This window comes from Tachyglossus aculeatus, unplaced genomic scaffold (genome assembly GCF_015852505.1).
Source record: "Tachyglossus aculeatus isolate mTacAcu1 unplaced genomic scaffold, mTacAcu1.pri scaffold_78_arrow_ctg1, whole genome shotgun sequence".
Classification (NCBI taxonomy): domain Eukaryota; kingdom Metazoa; phylum Chordata; class Mammalia; order Monotremata; family Tachyglossidae; genus Tachyglossus; species Tachyglossus aculeatus.
Genome location: NW_024045093.1, coordinates 115,279 through 122,569, shown reverse-complemented (window position 1 = coordinate 122,569; position 7,291 = coordinate 115,279).

Sequence of the window (7,291 nt, the reverse complement as noted above, 5' to 3'; positions counted from 1 at the left end):
GAGGGTTAGGATTAGGGCTAGGTTTAGGGTTAGGGTGAGTGTTTCTATTGGGCTAAGGTTTGCATTAGGGTGAGAGTTAGGGTTTGGATTAGGGTTGGATCTAGGACTAGGCCTGGGCCTAGGGTTAACATGAGAGTTAATGTTAGTGCTATTAGTAGGGAAATGGTTAGGTGAAAGTTTAGGTTAAGTCAAAGGCTAGGTTCAGGGTTAGGGTTAGGATCATTATTACTTTTGGGTTAAAGTTAGGTTTAGGTTTAGGGTAAGGGTTAGACATAGGATTAAGGTTAATTGTATAGCTAGGGCTAGGGTTTGGATTAGGTGTAGGGTTAGAGCTAGTGTTACGATTATGGGGAAAGTTAGGATTGGGGTTAAATCTAGAGTTAGAGGTAGGTTTAGGATTAAGTGTAGGTATAGATTTAGGGTTAGGCTTAGAGATAGGTTTAGGCCTTGGGTTTGGGTTGGGTGTAGGGTTAGGGATAGGGCTGGGACTAGGATTTGGTTTTGGGTTAGGGTTAAGTCTCAGGTTAAGGATAGTGCTAGTGTTAGGTCTTAAATTAGGATTAGAGTTAGGATTAAGGTTAGAGCTAGGATTAGATTTAGAACAATTTGCTGCTTAGGAAAGACACTGTCAGGATTGGAAGAGTCCAAACTCAGTAGCCTCCAGACCTGTTTATGTTATTCCAGGAAGTTAGGGGTAGGGTTAGGTTCAGTGTTAGTTTTAGGGTTACAGTGAGGGTTAAAGTTAGGGTTAGGTTAGGTTTAAGGTTAGGGTGAAGTCTTGGGTTGGGGATCAGGCTAGCGTTGAGGTTAGGGTTAAGATTTGCTATAGGGTTAAGCCTGGGTGAGGTCCTCACCTAGGGTTAATTTTAGGATTAGGGTTAGCATTTGAACTATGAGTAGGGCAAGGGTCAGGGTAATGGTTAAGGTTAAGGCTAGGTCAAGGGTTAGGATTAGGATTAGGTTTAGGGTTGTGGTTAGGTCTAGGGCTAGATTTAAGATAGGGTTAGGGATAGGGATTGGGTTAGGTTTAGGGTTAGGGTTAGAAGAAGGTTGTTCATAGGACTAGGGCTGGGATTAGGGTTAGTGTTAGTTTTAGGGTTACAATAATGGTTAGGGTTGGAGTTAGGGTTATGTTTATGGTTTAAATTGGGGATACGGCTAAAATGAAGGTTAGGGTTAAGGGTAAGATTAGAGTTAGGGATAGTGCTTGTTTATTCATTCATTCAAGCGTATTTATTGAGCGCTTACTGTGTGCATAGCACTGTACTAAGCGCTTGAGAAGTACAAGTTGGCAACATGTAGAGACAGTCCCTACCCAACAGTGGGCTCACAGTCTAGAAGGGGGAGATAGAGAAAAAAACAAAACATATTAACAAAATAAAATAAGTAGAATAAATATGTACAAGTAAAATAAATAAATAAATAGAGTAATAAATGTGTACAAGCATATATAAATATATACAGGTGCTGTGGGGAAGGGAAGGAGGTAAGGCGGGGATGGAGAGGGGGAGGAGGGGAAGAGGCAAGAGGGGGCTCGGGTTAGGATTAGGACACTTTGTTGACCTGGGAGATTAACCAGTTTAATGACATTATCAGGGTTGGAAGAGTCCTTGTACATGGGCCCTACACATGCTTTCCTATCTCTGGGCAATTAGGTTTAAGTTTAAAGTTAGTGTTAAGGTTAGGGTTAGGGTAAGGGTTAGACTTGGGGTTGGGGCTAGGGCTAGGGCTAGATGTAGGTTGAGGATTACATTTGGGGTTAGAATTAGGGTTAGGGTTAGGGCATAGACTAGGTTTACGGTTGGGTTAGGATTGGGTTGTAGTTAGGGTTTTGTTTAGAGTTAGGGTTAGGGTTAATCAGTCAGTCAATCAATCATTAAGGCTAGGGTTAGGTTTAGATTTAGGGTAAGATTTGGGGCTAAGGTTGGCATTAGGGTTAAGGTAAGGGTAGAAATTGAGTTAGAGTTGGGGTTAAATTGAGGGTTAGGGATGGGATAAGGTTAGGGTTAAAGCAATGGCTAGGCCTAAGGTTAAGGTTAGGGATAAGGGTAGGATTAGGATTAAGATTAGGATTAGGGTTAGGGTTAAGGTTAGTGCTAAGTATTGAGTTAGGGTTGAGCTAGACCTAATATTTCGGGAAGTGTTATGGTTATGATTAGCATTACACTTTGAGTTAGATTTATAGCTAAGTTTAGGGTTAGGGTTGGGGTTAGGGCTAGTGTTAAGGTTAGGGTTAGGGTTGTGTCTGGAATTATGTTAAGGTTATGGTCCAGGTTATTGATAGGGTTAGAGTTAGGGTTAGAGCTAGGGCTAGGACTAGAATTAGGGTTAAGGTTAGGTTTAGGGTTATAGGGTTAAGGTTGTGGTTAGGGTTAAGGGATGGGTTTACCCAAGTTCTATGATTAAGTTTAGGGTCAGGGTTAGCATTAGACCTTTGGTTAGGTTTCAGCCAGGGTTAGGGTTATGGTTGAGTTTAGAGTTATGGCTAGGGATAGACCTAGGCACACGGTTAGTTTTAATGTTACGTTTAGGTTTAAGGTTAGGGTTATAAGGTTAGTGTTAGGGTTATAAGGTTAGGGTAGGATCTGGGTTTTTGGTAAAGTTCAGGGAGAGGGTTAGGTTAAGGTCAAGGCTAGGCTTGGGGTTTAAGGTTAGTGCTAGTATTAGGGCTAGGGTTAGGGATAGATTTAGGGTTAGGATTAAGTTGAACACTAGGGCTAAACCTAGAACTAAGAGGGTTAGGGTTTGGTTTAGGATTAGTATTAAGGGTAGCTCTAGGGTTAGCATTAGGCTTAAGGGTAGGCCTAGAGTTATTGTTAGTATTAGGGTTAGGGTTAGGATTAGGGCTAGGGTTCGGGTTTGTCCTAGCACTTGGATTAGGATTAGGGATGGAATTAACATTAGGTGTGGTTGCTTTATTGTTAGGGCTAGGGTTTGGGTTAGTGCTAGGGCTAGGGCTGCAGCTAGAGTTAAAAACGTTATGGACAGGTTAGGGTTAAGATAAGGGGTTGGGTTAGGTTTAGGGCTGGGCTAGGCTAGGGTTAGGATGAGAGTTAGGGCTAGGGTTAGGGTTAGTGAGGGTTAGGCTTAATTTAGAGTTAGGGTTAAGGTTATTGTTAGGGTTAGGGTTAGGTATAGGGTTAGGATTAGGTATAGGGTTGGGGTTACTTTAGGGTTGGGGTTAAGGTTTTTGTTAGGGTTAGGGTTAGGGGTTGGGTTAGGGTTAGGGTTACAGTTACAGTTAGAGTTTATGGCTCCGGAAAGTTTTAGGGTTAAGGTTAGGGTTAGGTTTAGGGCTAGGGTTAGGTTTGAGGTTAAGGAAATCTTTAAGTCTTGTGTTAGGGATAGGGCTAGTGCTCAGGTAGGGATTAGGGTTAGGGTTAGGTATAGGTTGATAGGATTAGTGGTAGGGCTCGGACTCCTGTAAAGGTTACTGATACAGTTAGGGTTAGAGGTACGGGTAGGCCTGGGGCTAGTTTTAGGGCTAGCTTTAGGAGTAAGGTTAGAGTTAAGGTTAGGGTTAAGTTTGGGATTTGGCTTAGTGTTAGAGTTGGGTTAGAGTTAGTATAATGGTTAGTATTAGTGTTAGGTTTAGGGTTATGATTAGGGCTCTGGCTACAGCTAGAGTTATGGCTAAAGTTAAGGTAAGAGTTGAGTTTAAGGTTAAGGCTAGAACTAGGACTAGGGCTAGTCCGAAGGCTAGTGTTAGGTTTATGACAAGGGTTACGGTAAGGCCTAGGGTTAGGCTTAGGACACAGGCTAGGATTAGGTTTAGGGTTAGAGCTAGGCCTAGGGCTATGGTTAATGCTTAGGGTTAGGGATAGGGTTAATTGCTAGGGTAGTATAAGACCTTGGGGTAAGGGTAAGAACTCAGGCTAGGTTTAGGGTCAGGGATAGACCTAAGGCTAGGGTTAAGGTTAGGTTTAGGGTTATGGATAGAGCTAGCATTAGGGTTAGGGTTAGGTTTAGGGATAAGTGTCGAGCTAGGCTACCTTTTACCTTCTACCTTGCCTTGATGATGAAAATGATGCTCTCAATACCACCCTCTCTACTCAACTCAGCTCAATAGCTTCCCTATGCCTTTGCCGATCTATCTTGTAACACAAACCCACAGTCCTGGATAACTTCCATAATCTTGTCTACATGTTTTGTTTTGTTGTCTGTCTCCCCCTTCTAGACTGTAAGCCAGTTGTTGAGTAGGGACAGTCTCTATGTGTTGCCGACTTGTACTTCCCAAGCGCTTAGTATAGTGATCTGCACACAGTAAGCACTCTATAAATACGATTGAATGAATCATCCACCTCCTCCATTATTGTGCACAAGCTGCACAGCTGGTGGAAATCTAGATATTCGACTGAGCTCACCCACTTTATATATGTCCCTCTGTGCTTTAACTCTGCCCTCGCCTCCTCCTGGCAAAATTGCTTCTTCATCCTTATTGATACTCATGCCCATTGCCCTCACCAGTTATTCCAGATGTTTAACTCCCTCCTCAAACCCTCAGCTCCCCGTCTCCCCCAACCCTCGCCCCCAAAGACCTGGCCAACTACTTTAATGAGATAACTGAAGCCATCAGGCATGAGCTCCCTAAAATCTTCCCTGCCCGTTCCCAGTCCTTCCCCAGTCCTGACCCTTCTTCAACTCTCCCATCTTTTCCGACAGCATCTCAAAAGGTCTCCTCCATTCTTTCAAAATCGACACCCTGCACCAGCGCATATAACCCCATCCCTTCACACCCCTTCAAAACACTTGCCCCCTCCCTTTCTCCCTCCCTAACCGTCAACCTCAACTGTTCACTCTCCAGTGGCTTCTTTGCCACTGCCTTCAAAAGTACCCCTTCTTACCCATCCTAAAAAAAGTCTCTTGACCTCACGGCTCCCTCCAAATATCTCCCCAACTCTTTCCTTCTATTCGTCTCCAAAACCCTTGAGAAAGTGGTTTAGATCTGCTATCTCAAGTTCCTCTTCTCCAATTCTCTCTCCTTGAACCCTCTCCAATCTAACTTCCATTCCCTTCACTCCACAGAAATTGCTCACTCAAAGGTCACCAGTGAGGTCCTTCTTTCCAGATCCAATGATCTTTACTCCATCCTAGTCCTCCTCGACCTCTGAGCTACTTTCAGTACTAGAGACCTTCGCCTTCTGTAAACATTATCCCACCTCAGCTTCACTAACACTGTCCTCTTCTGGTTCTTCTCCTAGCTCTCATTCTCAACCTTTTTCATGAGCTCCTTCTCTGCCTCCCACCCCCTAATCGTTGGGGGGGTCCCTCAAGGTGCAGTTTTGAGTCCTCTTCTATTTTCCATCTATACCCATTCCCTTGGAAAACTCGTTAGTTCCCATGGCTTCAACCTCCAAATCCAGGATGATGATCCAGGTTCTTATCCCAGCTCCTCCACTTATCTGCTGTGTGACCTTGGGCAAATCACTTCACTTCTCTGTGCCTCAGTTCCCTCATCTGTAAAATGGGGATTAAGGCTTTAAACCCCATGAGGGACAGGGACTGTGTCCAACTTGATTATTTTGTATCCACCTCAGCGCTTACTACAGTGCCTGGAAAATAGTAAGCACTTAACAAATATCATTTACAAAAAAAGAGAGAAAAGGAAAAGACAGAGGTGCTTGTGATGGCGAGAGAAGAACAGGGAATGGGACAAATTTGGCAGTGTTTACCTTTCTCTCGGGGACACAAGCTATTACCTGATAGAGAATGTATTGGTTCCAAGTGCCATCACAGAAGAAGACCCGTGAAGCTATTACGCATTTGATTAATCAGGCCTAGAAGCACTTCAGAGGGACACTGTGGCTCTATCTGGAGGTAATGACCAAGGCACTGAGGCTTCCCGTCATACTTCACAGTCTTGCTCAAAAATGGAAAATGCCTCTCCTGGTGCAAAGTCTCATCCTATATGACAGAGTAGTCTACATAATTGAGAGTCGGGTGAGAATTAATTACCCCAACCGACACCGTGAAACTCTGGGAAGAACTAATGGCACAGGCTGGTATCATCAGCCAATCTTTTTGCAGACTTGGAATGGCTCAGAAACAGCATAGCCTAGTGGATTGAGCACAGGCTTGGGCGCCAGAGGATCTGGGTTCTAATTTCAGCTCTGCCATTTCTTTCTTGTGGGACCCTGGGCAAGCCAATGCTCTGTGCCTCAGTTATCTCATTCGTTAAATGGGGATTAAGACCGTGATTTCCTTGTGGGAAATGGTGCCATCCAGGCAGGTTGGGGCGGGGGGGCGGCTAGTTGAATGGAATGTGTGTAGAATGAGTGGTGGGCAGGGAGAGATACTGACGTACCTTCTAGGTTTTCCTCCCTCAGGTGTAGGATGAGGTCACAATTCTGGGCGTGGGCTCTAGTTTGGGCTGTATAGTGCATCAGACCCAGTGGGCGCTCAACAAATACTACTACTCTTACTACCGCTTGCAATTACTACTACTAATTATGGTTTTTGTTAAAGGGTTACTATATGCAAAACGCTGTAGGACACATTTATTATTATTATTTATTTCCGTCGAGTAATTTTTGTGTCATAGTGACTCCATGGTTATACTTTCTCCAGAACGTCCTGTCCTCTCCCATAATCCACAACCCTCCTAATGCTTCTTCCATAACTGTTGGTATGGTCTCTATCCATCTAGCTGCCAGTCTACCTCTTCCACGTTTTCCATGGAATTTTCGTAGCATTACTGTCTTCTCTAGAGAATTAGTCCTCATGATTTTGTGTCCAAAATATGCTAATCTAAGTCAAGTCATTTGGCCTTCCAAATACCACTTTTTTTTCAATTTGCTCCAAAATCCATTTGTTTGTTTTTTTGGGCAGTCCACGGCATTCACAAAAGCCTTCTTCAACACACATTTCAAAAGAATTGATCTTTTTTCCTATCCTGTTTTTTCACTGTCCAGCTTTCGGATCCATACACTGTCACTGGAAACACCATACAGTTGAAAATTTGCATTTCTGTGACAATTGTTACATCGCATATTTCATGACTATTTCAAGGCTCTTCCTAGATAGTAACTATGTAAATCAATGACTGACAAAAAACGCTGGAATGGATACAAGTTAAGCGGTTCAGACACAGTTCGTGTTCCACGTGGAGCTAAGAGTCTAACTGCTCTTGCTACTACAAGGGCAGAAGGCGTCTGAGGAGACAGTGACCAGAACAGGTAGAACAAAATTGTCTTCTTACATAACAGAGGGATAGTGGGACAGAGAACAGAGGGAGAGTGAGGCAGAAAGGGATTTGGTCATAGTGGTGCCTTGAGGAAGTTTAATCTGACAA